This window comes from Trichomycterus rosablanca, chromosome 9 (genome assembly GCF_030014385.1).
Source record: "Trichomycterus rosablanca isolate fTriRos1 chromosome 9, fTriRos1.hap1, whole genome shotgun sequence".
NCBI lineage: Eukaryota > Metazoa > Chordata > Actinopteri > Siluriformes > Trichomycteridae > Trichomycterus > Trichomycterus rosablanca.
The window spans coordinates 3,901,333-3,918,663 of NC_085996.1; the positions used below are offsets into that span (position 1 = coordinate 3,901,333).

Genomic DNA, 17,331 nt, shown 5'->3' on the forward strand with positions numbered 1-17,331 from the left:
TCTTTTTCAGACTAGAAACATCTTAGATAAGTTATGTGCAGTGGTAAATGAGCCCTATTGTATCTAAATTGCGTATCTGTGGTTTGTTTGCACCGTTACTGTCAGAGGAAAAAGTTCCTGAAAAGTTGGGTTTTTGGAGATACGTGTTTTTCAACAGACAGCGACGATATGTACAATAAATTCAGAAAATAAATTCAGACCTCTCGAATGTCTCGAAACTTGCTGTTTGGTGTTTGGAGAATTTAAAAAAAGCTAACAAAACGAAAACTGAAGTCTCTTATTCACAAAAGTATTCAGACCCAATACTTTGTAGAAGCCCTTTGGTAGCAATTACACCTGCAAGTTGCACTTGGATATGTCTCAACAAGCTTTGCACACGTGAGTTTGGGTGTAATCTTTGGGAGAGATTACAGGGTTTTTTATTTTAAATTACATCTCGGAAAACTCAAAACGTTTTCACTTAAAAACAGTAAAAAATGATAAATTATATTCTTGCAAAATCAAATTCACATCACAGAGCCTGTAAACGTCAAGGGGTCTGAATACTTTCTGAATTTACTGTATTTGTTTGAACGAGTCTGAAGATGAAACACAGACTGAAATGTTGTTCTTGTAAGAGTTGTTATGTGAGTGTTAGGTTATTTATATTCTGTTTACCTGCAGAGCAGCTTGAGCTCGGCGCTCTTAATGTGATTGAGCTGAAAGATTTAAAGTTGTTTTGCTCTTTTTTTGAGCCCCTGAGATACGTTTATACAATCTGTGTACAACCTGTAAAGATCGTATGTCTGAGATTATAGATGTTACACGTCATAACATTTTGGCCAGTGATCTGATTTTAAGGTCTTAATGTTTGTGACCCCAACATGAACCACCTCAGTGCTTCATCAGCCTTTTATCCCAGTGTGTGCCAGTAAAAATGGCTCATTAACAAATTTATATAAACACTTGAATATTGAATATTGTTAAACATTTACAGCTTTTCTCCAGTTCTCAAAGCATACAGAAGAAACATACAGTGTAAAATGTAGTAAAATGTTTTAATAAAACAGTAAAAAATACAAATACACTCATACCATTCTCACCATTCAGCATTTCATGTAAAATATACTTCATCAGTGAAATATAGAGCATACTGTACATACATGTATAATAAGATTATTAGGTAAAAAATTATTTGGCTAATTTTGTTATTACCAGGCGGCACGGTGGCTCAGTGGGTAGCACTGTCACCTCATAGCAAGAAGGTCCTGGGTTCGATTCCCAGGTGGGGCGGTCCGGGTCCTTTCTGTGTGGAGTTTGCATGTTCTCCCAGTGTCTGTGTGGGTTTCCTCCGGGAGCTCCGGTTTCCTCCCACAGTCCAAAAACATGCAGTCAGGTTCATTGTAGACACTGAATTGCCTTGTAGGTGAATGTGTGTGTGTGTGTGCCCTGTGATGGACTGAGTCCCGTCCAGGGTGTTACTGTGTGCCTTGCGCCCATTGAAGAGCTGGGATAGGCTCCAGCACTCCCTGCGACCCTGATTGGATAAGCGGTTAGGAAAATGATTAAATTTTGTTATAACCATCTTAGTAAAAACTACAAACATTCTGGCTTTTATTTTTCTTCAATGAAAACATCCTAAAACCTTCTCTTAACCTTAACACTGAAACAGGGATTAGCTTTCTACACTTCTGTCATTTAGTTTTTTCATTAAATGTTGGCGCTTTATCTTTTCTGCAGGATTTGGTACTATTTTAGGCCGTTTTTTAAACAGCCTGGATAAAATTCCTCCAGATGACATTCTGTGTAGTGAATGAACTTGTAGAGCAAGTACCGCCAGTATGATTACCAAAACTGATCAGAAGTAATTAAAAGTCATTTTGTGAGCTGATTCCTGCTTCTTGCAGCCTTTTACCCCATTTGGTCATTGAAGTCTTCATGCCAAAGTTGGGTTTGTGATGATGCGCTGGGTGAAGGTAACTCTTCTTCAGGACTAAGTCCTGAGTCCTCAGATGTTTCGCTCATGTCATCTTCGGGTTTTGGCTTCGCGTCATCGATCTTTTTCGAGATTATTTTATGCCACTTTGGGAGGACGTGGCAGACGATGACTCCATAGTTGGAGACCATCATGGCAGAGACCTGGATGAGGGTACGCTGATCCGTTTGGGTGATGAAGAGTGGAATTGAACAAAGCCAGACGAACAAATGAAAGAGCATGCTGAAGACTATCGGCTCAGTATTGTCCACTCTTCCTTTGAAGGCTAAGAAGAAGCACGACATGGCTAGAGCCGCAATGTAGACATGCATCGCTCCGACCAGAGAGCCCTGAGTGCACTGACGGATTTTGATAACTGACTCAGATAACTCCTTCTCTTCAACCTTTGGAGAACCGAATATGAACCAGAAGAAAAAAACAAGAACTTGAGCACCAGTCAGTAGAGCGATGATGATATAACGCTTGTTAAACTTACTGAAGAAGCGCTGCCTCTCAGGGCTGATAGACATGATGGCTAAGAACGACACAAAAGCTTTCGTGAGAATGCACGACACACAGAGGGTGAAGGCCAGACCATACATGGCCTGCTGGGCCCTGCAGTGGTGGTCGCTGGGCCAGCCTAAAAAGAGAATCAGACCTCCGAAACTCACCATCAGGCCAAACATCATAATACAAGACAAGACTACGTTGTCCTCGATTATGGAATTGTTCCTGTGTAGAACGAAATAGATCAGCGATGATACCAGTAGCAGGATTCCTATCACTGTTCCAATCAACACCACAATGGAGTACGCTGAGGACCACTCCAAATACTGAATCTCCCACTACAGAACCTGATAGAGAATAAGTTCCCTCTGGACACTTTTGACACTTTACTTCATCTGTGAAGAGAAAAAAGGTGGAAAAGCTACATTAGGAGAACGGCAGTGAAGGTACAGACCAGACGAGTGTTCTTAATAAAATGACCAAAGACAAACAATTGATGTAAAAGTGCAAAATGACAGGAATGTACATGTCAAAGACCGAATGACTGATAAAAAACAGGTTCTGTACAGAGCAGAGGACGTATTTTGACATTTCCAACAGGGATGCTTATAAAGGAACAAAGACTCTGGTTTAAATTTATTACAAATTCAAATCCAGTAAAGTTGAGAAAGTGAAAAATGTTGATTGATGATTTGTTAACCTCCTTTTCATTTTTTTTCTTTCAGCTGATCGCTTATATAGAGGTCTCTACAGCAAATCTGGATGCCCTCCTGAAGCAACCCTTCTATTTGTATTTGGGTTTGTGAGAGTGCACAGACAGGTACTGGTTTTTTCAGCATCGTTTTTTAATCTTACCTTTTATCCACAGAGATCGTTCATGGTTTTCTGAATGACTGAACAAATGTGACAGACTGTAAAGTACAGAGGAAACGCTGTCTGCGTCGAGCTCGCAGCATTCTTAAGGACTCCTCCCATCCTGCACACAGACTGTTTGCCCTCTTGCCCTAGACAAGACCAAGACCAGCAGATTGAGGAACAGCTTTTTCCCCAGAGCTGTCTCCATACTGAACTCTGCCCCTCGTTAACCCGCCACATCTCTCCTCCTGGTAAAGGTTGCGCTACAAACCTTTTCTCATTTGTTCATAATTTCCACCTATATCGTATACATCTGTCTATTATGTTCATTGCACCTTAATCTGTATCACCTTAATTTCAATCTGTATATTATGTCTATAGCACTCCCATCTATACATCATGTTTACAGTACATTCAATAATATATTCACCTGTATATATTGTTCATACCACTGCCCGTATTTTGTAAATAATGTATATCGTAGATACTGTACATCCTGCACTTGCTGCTTATTGCACTTCTGGTTAGATGCTAAACTGCATTTCGTTGCCTTGTACTTGTACATGTGTAATGTTAATAAAGTTGAATCTAATCTAATCAAATCTAAAATCCTTGCCTGATGAAGCTTCCCAAAAAATGACAACCCTCGACCCATCCTTACTTATGACTGAGGCTTTTGTTAATGCTCCATCACCTGTTTTTTACAGGGATCATTTGTCCACATTATTGATACCCTTTTCCGGGCTTGGGATCAGCACTGAAGGTGCACTGATGTGCGTCCTCACAACATCCAGGTTCATGAGCCACCATGCACCATGTATTTGTAAACCATGCCCTGGATTTAAACCCCCTGAGCTGAGGCAGTACTGCTACCAGCAGCGTGGTTACCATCACACCACACCAGCTCACAGGATAAAGCAGTGCATGGTGAAAAATATATTAAAAATAAATAAATCACTGCTTTCTGTTTTGTTTGTTTTTGGTTTATTTATATTTTTCACGTCATGGAGCACATAACTGCACTAAAAAAAATACTCCAGCCGGCAGATCTGCGTAAGAACCGGATCCTTCTGTTTTAGAGGAAATGATTCTACATCCATCCATACTCACCTGACACGTAGTAAAATCCAGCATCACACTTTTTACATTCATAGCAGCAGGTCGAAAGTTCTAATATCCTAAATTCTACAGGCTCGCAGGTCTTTAAACACTTTGAGATGGGCACCTAAGATTTAAAAAAAGGTTTAGTTAAAATACTCAAAGAGGTCTGAACCTACAATTAAAGTCAAAAGTTTACATACTCAGGAGTGATTTGTATATCATGTTACATTCTGACTTTCATCATTTTTGCTTTTTAATTTTCCTTTTCTTTCTATGACTGCCATTCATAAAAATAGGAACGAACGAACTTTAATTTTAACTGTCATAACTTTGTATAGATCTGTATCCTGGCATATTTAACACACAGTTCATGTCGTACAGGTCTGAAGCACTGAACTCAGTCTCACCGTGTTGTTGGACCGTTGGATTTTGCTCTCATTGACCTCCACTTTCCCATTTCTGATGAGGAATCTTCCTACCACGTCAAGCACCCTGTCGTCACCACTCTTCTTCCACATGACGAGGTTGTATCCGTTTTCGAATTCCCCCTTGTCGTTAAAGGAAAGTGTCTGGTTGTCCATGCTAAATTTTATCTGGCGTAGAATGCTTAACAGCTAAACATTATAAAGAGTCATTTGTTACTTGAGTACTTGAGTTTTATTTTAATAATGAGTTTGTTAAACAGCTTCGATGTTGTTAACTGTTTCCCTTTTTGCATCTCGATTTAGAAACGATTCAACGACTACATTTCTCTCATCATAATCTTCAGCACTTTACTGCTGAACCACCTCAGCACCTAATAAGAAAACGTTAAGCGTAAACCACACTTTTCAGTGGACTTGGCTTTGGTGGTGGAGGTGTTACCCTGGAAGTGTTATAAGAACTAGAGAGAGTGAACAGCATTAGGCTCTGTTTTAATACAGTTTGCTTGGTGGTGCAGTTAGCTGCCCCAAAAAGGGGCTGAATTTAAGTTTTTACCGACATAAATAAACAACATTTACCTTCCAAGGAAGAAAGTCTGCGTCTCCAGAACAGGAAGTGTCGCTGCAGTTGAGGAGTTCCCTGATGGCGTTAACGATGGCATACACCGGAACTCTCTGACTGTAAGCAAGGACGGATTAAGGATAGTCTGGGCCCCTTATGAATGATTTGTATTGTATCAATTCATCTGCCAGGCTCATGTTCAGATCTGAAGGATATGCTGCAGCGAGTGAGTTAACCTTTAAAGTGAGCTCACTGTTGGACATATTGTCAGGCATGAAAAGAACATCAAATAGCTCAGTTAAGTGTGTGTATGCATTCAAACTGCTTGAAATTGCTTGTCTTAAATTTAAATAATTGCAAAATTGCTAAATTAATTTGTGTCTCTGCGCTTAAGAGAAATTGAACATAATAATTTTGAAACAATATAAATTCAGAAACATTAAGTAAGGGCCTGAATCGCATATTTGCAACAAAACGTCTCTTATGAAATATGGTAGCTTGCCTGGCAATTTGTAGGTCCCTAGAAAGTCAAGGAGCCATGATAAACGACTTCTATGGAAGTCATGGGCCCCATAGTAGGGGCCCTCGTGATCAAGGGCCCTCTAATGGTATGCCCTGCTCTTCTCTAGGGCCCTCTGGTAGGGGCTCTCATAACCAGGGCCCTCTAAAAATATGCCCCCCTCTTTCCTAGGACCCCTAATAGCCAGAAGTCGAAGTCAGAGCAGTGCCACAACGCCTCATCCATTTTCATAAGGGGCCCAAAAGCATGGCTAGGGCCCCCAAAAGCATGGCTAGGGGCCCCAAAAGCATGGTTAGGGCCCCCAAGAGGCCCTGGGGTCAAAGTCCCTAATAGTCAGAGGATCCTTAAAATGGAGGGCCCTCGGAAATAAAAATATATTGTATCATAAATGTTGATAGGCATCGCAAAATGTTTTGGGCCAGGGCCCCACGCCCTGGTGATGTACGGGAGTGTCCTACCCCAGAGAGCTGCCTTAAGGTCTTAAAAAGCTCGTTCTCGAACTCACGGCCCTGGTCGTGATGCAATTTTAAAGGGAATCCAAAGCGGAGAATAAAATCATTGAATAGCTTTTCTGCTGCGGTCTTCGCTGACTTGTTTTTGGTGGCATACGCGTGAGCAAATCTTGTGAAATGATCTATCACGACAAGTATATATTCAAACCCGCCTTTACTTTGCTCCAAGTGGAGGTAGTCGACTGAGACAAGCTCAAGGGGCAGGCTGGTGGAAATCCTACCCATTGGGGCTCTAACATGAGTCACTGGTTTCTTCTGTTTGATGCATGGACATCTTCTTGTCACGTGAGTCTCAATGTCCTTTTTCATGTAAGGCCAGAAGAATCTTTCACGAGCTAAGGAAAGGACTCTTTCCACACCCACATGGCCCATGTCATCATGGAGGTACCTTAATGCCATGCTTCTGTACTTGGTGGGTAGAACAAGTTGGCAGTGCTGACTGGTTTTACGATAGAGCAGCCCTTTATCAAGGACCAGTTTTCCCCACTCATACAGAAGCTTTCGACTGGAACCATTTACTCTCTGTTTGGCTTCATTTGTAAGTATTTGGTGTGTCTCTTTCAATTTTAGTACTTCCCCAATAGCAGGATCTTCTCTTTGTGCTTTTTCCATTTCATCATGGCTAACAGCCAACAAGGGACTCTGAACACTCTGCTCTGTTGACGTATCCAAAGTGGCCATCCAGGCTATGTCTTTACTTTTGGCCACTTGACTGCCTTCCCATGTTGCATGTATGGCTTCAGGAGACAGCTCTTCTACACAATCTGCCACATACTTGTCGATGTCTAATGGCCAGCGAGACAATGTATCCGCATCAACATTGACGGCACCTGGCCGGTATTTGATGTCAAATCTGAACTCGGAAAGTTCTCCCACCCATCTGTGACCAACTGCATTTAGCTTAGCTGTTCGCATAATGTAGGTCAAGGGATTGTTATCAGTGTATATGGTAAAGTGAGGGGCATAGTAAAGATAGTCCCTGAATTTATCACACACCGCCCACTTCAGTGCAAGGAATTCTAATTTTCCTGAGTGAAAGTGATAGTTCTTTTCTGCAGGTGTAAGTGTTCTGGACCCTCAATTTTCCATTTTGGCACTGATAAAGTACAGCTCCAAGTCCCTGCTCAGAAGCATCAGTATTAAGTACAAAGGGCAACTCAAAATTTGGGTAAGCGAGGACAGGGGGGTTAGTCAGAATGTCAATTAACTTCTCTAGGGCATTTTGGTGCTCCTCTGCCCACTTGACCGGGTCTTTAGAGGGTAACTGAGTTCCTTTCCCTCTGGTCTTACTCATTTTATTTACCCCTGCAGCTGGTGGCTTTGCTTGCAAAAGCTCATGGATGGGTTTGGCAACTCTGGAGAAGTCTTGTATGTAGCTTCTATAATAGCTCAAGAACCCCAGTAATTTCCGTACCTCTCCAACAGTTGCTGGGGCCTTATCCCTAAGTGAAAGTACCGCCTCCAGATCCTTTGGATCGATTCTTACACCATCTGCTGAAACTAGGTGCCCCACGTAGCGGACCTCGCTCTTGAAGAACTCACATTTGGTAGGCCTGAGTTTGACTCCCTGTTCCCGGAGGGCTTTTAGGACTTTCCTTACACCTTCCACATGATCCTCAAATGATTTGGAATAACACAGCACATCATCAAGGTATGGGATACAATGTTCATCACGCAGTGAGTTCAACATTTCCTCCATGCTTCTTTGAAAGGCTGCAGGAGCATTTGATAAACCGAATGGGATACGCACCCATTCATACAATCCCCAAGGGGTAATGAAAGCTGTGAGATGTTGTGATCCATCAGCTATGAAGCCTTGATAATAGGCCTTCCCTTGGTCCAGGATTGAGAACCAACTATAGCCTCCAAGAGTGTCAAGGAGATCCTGGATCCTGGGTAGGGGATGCCTATCTGAAATGGTCTTCTGGTTTAGCAACCGGTAGTCAATACACAGCCTTAGTGTACCATCTTTCTTGCGTACACATACTACTGGAGCAGAATAAGGAGATTTAGATCTCACAATCCATCCCTTAACCAGTAAGTCTTGAATGTACTCCTTGACTTCTTTGTAGAGTGGCTTTGGGATAGCAGAATAGGACTTCTGAACTGGGATATCATCTTTAAGTGAGATTGACATCTGGAGACTAGGAATACAACCAATGTCATTCTCATCACGAGCGAACACTGTGGATTCTTCATAAAGCATCCTTCTAACAACTTCCTGCTGACTTTCTTCTAAGTGGCTTAAGTTGACAGGAGGGTGCCATAATTCTGCCCGATGGGTTTCCTCAACTCTCACCTCAGGTGTAACGCCAAACTGATTTACAGTGTGGTGGGCAGCCTGGTCAGTTTCAATTACTTTGGAAATGGCATGGATGGTACCAATTACTGTCTTCCGTGGAAGCATGATATTGTGCTTGGTATAATTATTAATGGGCACTTCGACATATGGACTACTAGTACGACTGACTTCCACGAGCCCTTCAGCCACAATCAGTTGCTCTAATGGTGTGCTATTGTTGTCTGTCTTAAACAGCACTACTGGTTCATGTGGACTAAAGTCAACAGGGATATTGCACTTTATGCGTGTAACTTCGCCTGGAAGGACAACAATGTCCTGGGGCCCCACCTTTGCCGGAGCTTGTTCTAAGTCAGTAGTCCTTGACTGGATGAAATTTACAATGACACTAGCCTCCTCCTCTCTAATCTCCATTGCCCCGCTCAAAAGGTTGGCCAGCGTAAGCGGTATACGTGGTCCACTTTCTTGCCCTTCAATAAGTTCTTCAATAACATTGAACCCTAGTACTGGTCTTTCAAGGCTCATGTGGCTCACTAAGAAAGGCACTTGAATGGACAAATCTGGATCATCATTCCCTGGCAGGTTCACCCTTGCTTCTACCCAACCATCAAAGGGGAGAATTTCTCCGTTTACTGCATGGACATTAAGAGCTTTGGTCCCCATCAGCTCACTTAGAGATCGGATAGGCAAATCAGGTAAGTACTTGGCTCTCCATGAGTGATCAAGAATGCTACTTGAGCTCCAGTGTCGAGGAGGACTGTTACAGAATATCCATTTATGTAACACTTGAGCAGACATTTACTACCAATTAGCTGAGCCATTTTTTCATTATTTGGTGGTCCCTCACAAGTAGCTGGCATCAGTGTCGGCGTAGTATTACGTGTTTCGACATCAGAGTGGGACTGCTTCCTTAAGCCGGTCACAGGTTGTCCCTCTGCCGTGACCGAACCTCGTTTCCCGAAGGCTTTGGTTTCCTCATGCATCCTATGACTTTATGCTCTTCTTCACCACACAGGAAGCAATGAGTGCAGTTCGTTAGGCCCTTTCGCACACACTCTGGGCATCTGTAAGGTCGACTCCTTTTTAGCGTGTGGGGCTGATTAACACTACATGAATATGCATGTTCATTCACTTTAGATTGTCTCAGCGAATCAACAACAGTGGTAAGTGCTTCAATATGTGCTGTTAATTGCTGTAGTGTTTTGACTTGGCTCTTGGGTTCTAATGTCTTTTCTTGGTTTTCACAGTCAGGAGATAGCTGTGCACTATAGGCAGTAGGTGGCCTTTGACGAGGTTGGTGTCCCAACCTGCGTTGTCGTTCACTTTCATCACTTGTGAGTTTAATTACTTGTCTCAAGAGCACTTCATCAGTGACTGTATCATCGGAAAGAAGGGACCTTAATTCTCTCCTTATGTCACTGCATTTAGTGTTGAAACCTTGGAAGACTGTGTGAAGAAATACGTTCTGGACAGTATGGGCATCATACCTAATATCCGAGCCAGCCTGCCTGGATGCGAACATCACCTTTTGTTTCAGTCCTATCATACTGTAGAGAAACTGTTGGGGGGTTTCACCATCTAATTGCTTTGCACACATTAACTCTTGGAATAGTTCAGTGCTGTTCCTCTCGCCAAGATGGGACTGCAAGAAGCTTTTCAACTCTTCAAGAGACATGTCTTCCTTGTTGATCAGCATATCTTTGAAATGACCAGGTTTGATAATTCGCAATACACCTCGGATAATTTCACTGCTGCCGAAGTTTTCTTTCACACCCTCTTCTATTTGTTTCCACAAGTTGTTGTAGCTAATGTCAGCAGAATGGTCTCCAATCTGACCACCTTGAATCTTGAATTCTCTCCGTTGTAATAAGGGGAGATCTTTTAGTGGTATCATACTGTCAGCCCTAATCAGAGGTGAGTGTGCCCTTTCAGTGTTACCAGAGGATGTACTGTGATGCCTATTTGAGGGGAGTCTATCCACTGTGTGTGTCATGTGTCCTAATCCCTCTTCACTGAATGTTGGTTGATTATTATTAGCTTTGTTTGTGCTGGGACCAGTGCCTGCAATTTTAAGTGGGATGGCTGGAGGTGTGGCAGCTACCTCAATGTCTGTGTCCCCACCTACAACGGGTGTACTTAGGTTACGCTTCTGAATAAACTCCTCAATCACATCCTGCAAAAACAGTAACTGTGCCATACCCCTATCCTCAAGTGCTAGCAAGGTAGTACAATTCAGATATTCAAACACATATTCAAAGCACGTTTCCTCATCATCTTGGCTCAAAATAGACTGATCTAGTTCAGGTACCGGAGTGATGCTTTTGGCAATCTGGAAGACTTCATCGGTGGTTAACTTGTGCAGGCTTTTCTTGATGGCCCAGACCATTCCCTTCCTTTCTGTGTCAGACATGATGCACGCTTTTGGATGCTTGGCTCACTGTGGCACACGCTCCTGGCTAGGATTCCCCTTTCGTTTGGTCACCTTCGCCTCTCTAGCTGCCCACTTGGAGCTCCAGCTCCTTGCACGGACCTCGCGCCTCACTGTCACTCAGGAATCACTGGATCTGCTCAACCAGACTGGACAAGCGATCCCGGACGAGCCCCCATGAATCTGTTACACATCTAGGATACAAGATGTTGTAGCAGATATATCCTGTGAAAACAGGAGAAATAAAGACACAGGAGAACAGCAGTTGTGCTTCGTTTAGTGTCTCTTCTGGAATGAGCCAGAGAGAGCAACTTCCCGGTTAGCTAGAACATGTTCTCCTGTACAAGAGTGCCCTCTAGCGGCCATAGCTGGAATGAACTTACAAGGGTTTTTTTCTTTTAGATTTGAAGAATGAGTGACCCTAATAATTACAAGCATAAAAAAAAGAATTATTGTGACCATGTATGAATTTCTTTATATAGGGGTCACAAATGCGTTGAGCAACGGGAAGCCAATGAAGTTTTTGTAGAACAGGTGTAATATGATCACGGGAGCGAGTATGAGTAAGGAGGCGAGCAGCTGAATTCTGGATATACTGAAGTTTTTTTAGGATTTTGTTAGATGTACCATAAAGGATGCTATTGCAATAATCAATTCTGGATGTAATAAAAGCATGAATCAAGGTTTCGGCGGCAGAAAAGGAGAGTGATGGACGTAGACGTGCTATGTTTTTTAGATGAAAGAAAGCAATTTTGGTGATGTGATTTACATGGAGGTCAAAAGAGAGGTTGCTATCAAAAATTACACCAAGATTTCGGATGTTAGAAGACGGAGACAAAGTGTCATTATCAATGGTAATTTGAAATTTTTTTGTGGTTTTTGCCAGGGATGTAGGACCTACGATGATCATATCAGATTTTTCACAGTTTAATTTGAGGAAATTAGCTTTCATCCACAATTTCATTTCAGTGATGCAATTTGTCAGAGTGGAGTGAAGCTCAGTATTAATGGATTTGGAGGAGATGTAAAGCTGAATATCATCAGCATAGCAGTGGAAATGTAAACCATGCCGACGTATGATGTCACCAAGAGGGAGCATATAAAGAATAAACAAAAGGGGACCTAACACTGAGCCTTGGGGAACGCCTTGGGACAGTGGAGCAATGGCAGAACTACAATTGTTGATATTAACAAACTGTTGTCTGTTTACGAGATATGACCTTAACCACAAAAGGGCAGTACCAGTGATGTTGACAGAGGATTCAAGGCGGGACAGAAGAATGGAGTGATTAATGGTGTCAAAAGCTGCAGTAAGATCAAGGAGGACGAGAATATTAATTTGTCCAGAGTCTGTGGAAAGAAGAAGGTCATTTGTGACTTTGAGGAGGGCTGACTCAGTGCTGTGCTGGGGGCGGAAACCAGACTGAAATGATTCAAATAGATTATTGGAATTTAGGTGATCTTTGAGCTGTGAGGCAACAACACGTTCCAGTATTTTCGACAGAAATGGAAGATTGGAAATGGGCCGAAAGTTACTCATAATGTTAGAGTCAAGTCCAGGTTTTTTAAGTATGGGAGTAACAGCAGCCAATTTGAGTGATTGAGGGACTGAGCCAGAACTAAGAGAGGAATTGATTATCTCTGTGATAAGTGAGGAGATATCTGGAAAACAACCCTTAACAAGTTTTGATGGAGCAGGATCCAAAACACAAGTGGAGCTTCGCATCCCTGTCAAGATCTCAGATAGGTCCAAATGAGACACAGGTGAGAACTGAGACAGAGGCTGGGTAATAAATTGAGGTGAGACAGGCGGAGAAACAGAGATGACAGGGGAAACTGTCAGAAAATTGTGGATATTCTCAACTTTTGTTTGAAAAAATTAGAGGTAAGAGTTACACTTGTCAACTGTAAAGGAATTGGTAGTATTGTCAACTGGTTTGAGAAGTTTATTTATTGTGGAAAAGAGAGTCTTAGGATTTGTTGATCCAGCATGTATGAGTTCGGAATAGTAAGTGGATCGGGCTGCCGTAAGAGCGTCTTTGTAATGTTGAAGATAATCAGAATAAATCTGATAATGTACTGTTAGACCGGTTTTCTTATAAAGTCTTTCAAGCTGGCGTTTATGGGATTTCATTTGGTGAAGCTCAATTATGTACCATGGTGCAGAATGACTAAATGAAACAAATTTGGTTCTCAAAGGAGCCAGCTCATCAAGACATGAGGCGAGTATGTCATTATAGTAATCGACAAGGTCAGATGAATTACTAGACAGTACAGGACAGACAGACATCTTTTTAACAAGAGAATCTGAGAAAGCAGAGGGAGAGATATATTGAAGATTCCTGAAGGATATTTTATGTTTAGCTCTAGTGATGGGTTTAGTGACCTCAATGTCCATGATGATTGTCAAATGATCAGAGACAGTAAGGTCATGGCTGGACGGCTGATGAACTAGGACACCAGTAGAGCATACAAGGTCAAGAGTATGACCTTCTTTATGAGTTAGAAAATGTATATGTTGTGTGAAATTAAAACACTGTAACTTCCAAAAATTCCCTGGCAAATTTACAGTTGTTGTCATCAATATGGATGTTAAAATCACCCATAAGCAGTACAGAGGATGAGAGGGCACTAAGCTGGGTTAAAAAATCTGAAAAGTCAGAGAGAAAGGAAGCGTTTGGCTTTGGCGGACGATAAACCACAGCAGTGACCAGAGGAGTAGGCCCTGAAAACTTGAAAGCCAGGTGTTCAAAAGAAAGAGCAGCAGGAAAAGACAAAGTGGTTATTTTAATATCATCCCTATAGACTGCAGCAACACCACCACCTCGCCCTTCCATACGAGGTTCATCAATATACGAGTATCCCATTGGCGTGGTCTGATTTAACGTAAAATAATCCAAGGGTTTATGCCAAGTTTCAGTGAGACAGAAAAAGTCTAGTTCACTGTCAGATATAAATTCACTGAGTACAGTACTTTTTGTGTTTAGTGAATGAACATTAAGCAATGCCATTTTCAAGTAATATTGTTGTGTAGTTGGCTGTGAGGAACGAGGAAGAGAACGGAGATTTGCAAAGTCTACTCCGTGTTTCCCATCCCACTCCGTGGACAGCATTGTCATGGAGACTACACCGCTACTAGTGTGCAAGGCAGCAGTGCTCTGAAGATGTGTTTGCGGAGCAGCAGTGCGCACGGCTGACCAGAAGGATGGAATAGCGTTACCGTTTCGAAAATAAACAAGCTTTCTCCGGGAGCCCCTGTGAATATAACGAGGCCGGCGAAGGAGTCCAAGCTGTTTGATGACTGAAATACACGATGGAGTAGTGCAATTGTTGAACTTCCTCAGCTGGTCAACGGAATAGTTCAACATTGTGCCGATCCCAGGAAAACTCATCCACCGTTCACCACCGGCCGCAGACGCGATGTGCAGTAGAAAGAACAAAAAGTATCAAAAGAACAAATAAAAATATCAAAAGTAACATAAAAGAAATAGAGCCACAAGGTGTGTAAAAAGATGAAAACGAAAAACGATAAAAATTCAGTAAAATACGATAAAATACGGTAACGGTAGCGGCAGCCAAATGCGCCAGCGTCCACCATCAATATAAAATACATCAAGAAAACTGAAATAATTGAATCTAATTCTGCACACGGGGTGGAGCTGTCTGCAATATATGCATTACACATGTAAAGTTAGATTTTAGTTCATAACTTTCTGTTTGACAAACTTGTTAGACATCCCATTCCAAAACTATGGACTTTAATATGGTGTTTGTCCCTGGGTTTGCCTTATCACACCTTGTGTTAGAGTGGGACCTCACACCTCTACATCCATCAGCCTCAGCTCAGGCTCTCCACAGGGCTGTGTGCCGAGTCCCCTGCTCTACACCCTGTATACTTACGACTGCACCACTGCTCACACCAGCAATACCATCATTAAATTTGCCGGCGACACCACCATTGTAGGGCTTATCTCTGGAGACAATGAGACTGCCAACCAGGACGAAGTGGAGCGGTTGTCGTTGTGGTGTAAGGACAACAATCTGCTTCTGAACATGGCAAAGGCAAAAGAGCTGGTTATTGATTTTAGGAAGGTGAGAAGTGTCATTCAACCCATAACCATAAATGGGGTCTGTGTGGAAAGGGTCACATACTTTCGCTTCCTGGGCATTAATATCGAGGAGGACCTAACCTGGGGTGTGAACATCACAGAACTGATGAAGAAGGCACAGCAGAGACTCTACTTTCTGAGGACACTCAGGAGAAATAACATCGATCAGAGACTGCTGGTGTCCTTCTACCGTTCTACCATAGAGAGCATCCTCACTCACGTGGTTCTCCAGTAGCGCTGCAGCACACAAAAAAGAACTACAGAGGATTGTGAGCTAACAAAATTGTAATGGACAAATCTCACCCCGGCCACCATCTGTTTCAGTTGTTACCGTCAGGCAGACGGTATAGGACTTTTAAGACAAGGACAAACCGGCTCAGAAATAGCTTCTACCCCACCGCGGTACGAACCTTGAATATTTCTTTGTAGGGTTGTTTTTGGAACACACGGGACTGTGCAATTTTCGGACAGTGTTTACAGGGGTAAATTTCCGGGCAATTTCACTATGTTTACAAGGGTAATGTGCAATTTTTAGAATTTTTTACAAATGGTTATGTGCAATTTTTCACCAGCCTGCTACCAAACAGAAATCTATTATTCTATTGTCTATTGTCTATTGTCATTGTAAAGTCTGTAAATTTTTACATTTTTGATATTTTGTAAATTCTAGTTTTTCTCTTTGGTTATTGTTTGTAAACACTTGAGAGTGTGGCACCTTAATTTCGTTATACCTGGTATAATGAGATATTCTGATTCTGATTCTGAATCAACAGTGAATCTTTAGTGAATCTACAGTGAATCTATAATAAATCAATAATGAATTAACAGTGAATCTATAATGAATCTTTAATGAATCAACAGTGAATCTTTAGTGAATCTACAGTGGATCTATAATGAATCTATAAGGATTCAACAGTGAATCTATAATGAATCAACAGTGAGTCTGTAATGCATCAACAGTGAGTCTATAGTGAATCAACAGTGAATCTATAATGAATCTATAATGAATCAACAGTGAATCTATAGAGAATCAATAATGAATCAACAATAAATCTGTAATGATTCTATAGTGAATTAACAGTGAATCAATAGTGAATCTATAATGAATCTATAATGCATCAACAGTGAATCTTTAGTGAATCAATAACGAATCAATAATGAATCTTTAGTGAATCTATAATGAATCTATAATGAAACAATAATGAATCAACAGTGAATCTATAATGAATCTATAATGAATCTATAACGAATCAACAGTGAATCTATAGAGAATCTATAATGAATCAACAGTGAATCTATAATGAATCTATAATGAATCTATAACGAATCAACAGTGAATCTATAGAGAATCTATAATGAATCAACAGTGAATCTATAATGAATCTATAATGAATCAACAGTGAATCTATAGAGAATCTATAATGAATCAACAGTGAATCTATAATAAATCTGTAATGAATCAACAGTGAATCTATAGAGAATCAATAATGAATAAACAATAAATCTGTAATGAATATATAGTGAATCAACAGTGAATCAATAGTAAATCTATAATGAATCAATAACGAATCAATAATGAATCAACAGTGAGTCTGTAATGAATCAACAGTGAGTCTATAGTGAATCTATAGAGAATCTACAGAGAATCTAGAATGAATCTAGAATGAATCTATAAATAATCTAAAGTGAGTTAATAGAGAATCTGTAGCGGAGGAAACGGAGCTAATTTCTCTGTCTCAGACTGCGATGGAACCGCCGCGACGCCGGAGCGCTACGTCGTCGCGCGTCGGGTCATGACGTGAACTGAATTATGGGCCGAGGGGCGAGTACACGAGGACATTTTGTCATCCGGTACAAACCAGTTCAAGCATCGTGGTCAGAAGTATGTGGACAGGGCGCCCAGGTGAGATTCTGAACTCAGCTCTGCTACTGGTCAGCTGGGCGCCATCTAGTGGGCACAATTGGCATTGCCTACAGCAGACACCAATTGGCCACTGGAAGGAGCATGAAGCAGGCAAATATACCCTCCTCGAACGCATTCGGGATCCCCAGCAGTGGAAGA

The 17,331-nt window shown here is 41.7% G+C and overlaps 1 pseudogene; it reads right to left on the reverse strand.

The window, feature by feature from the left end:
• Positions 1-1,787: 1,787 nt before the first annotated feature.
• LOC134320448 (G-protein coupled receptor family C group 6 member A-like) lies at positions 1,788-9,715 on the reverse strand (annotated as a pseudogene).
• Between the last annotated feature and the right edge of the window lie 7,616 nt (positions 9,716-17,331).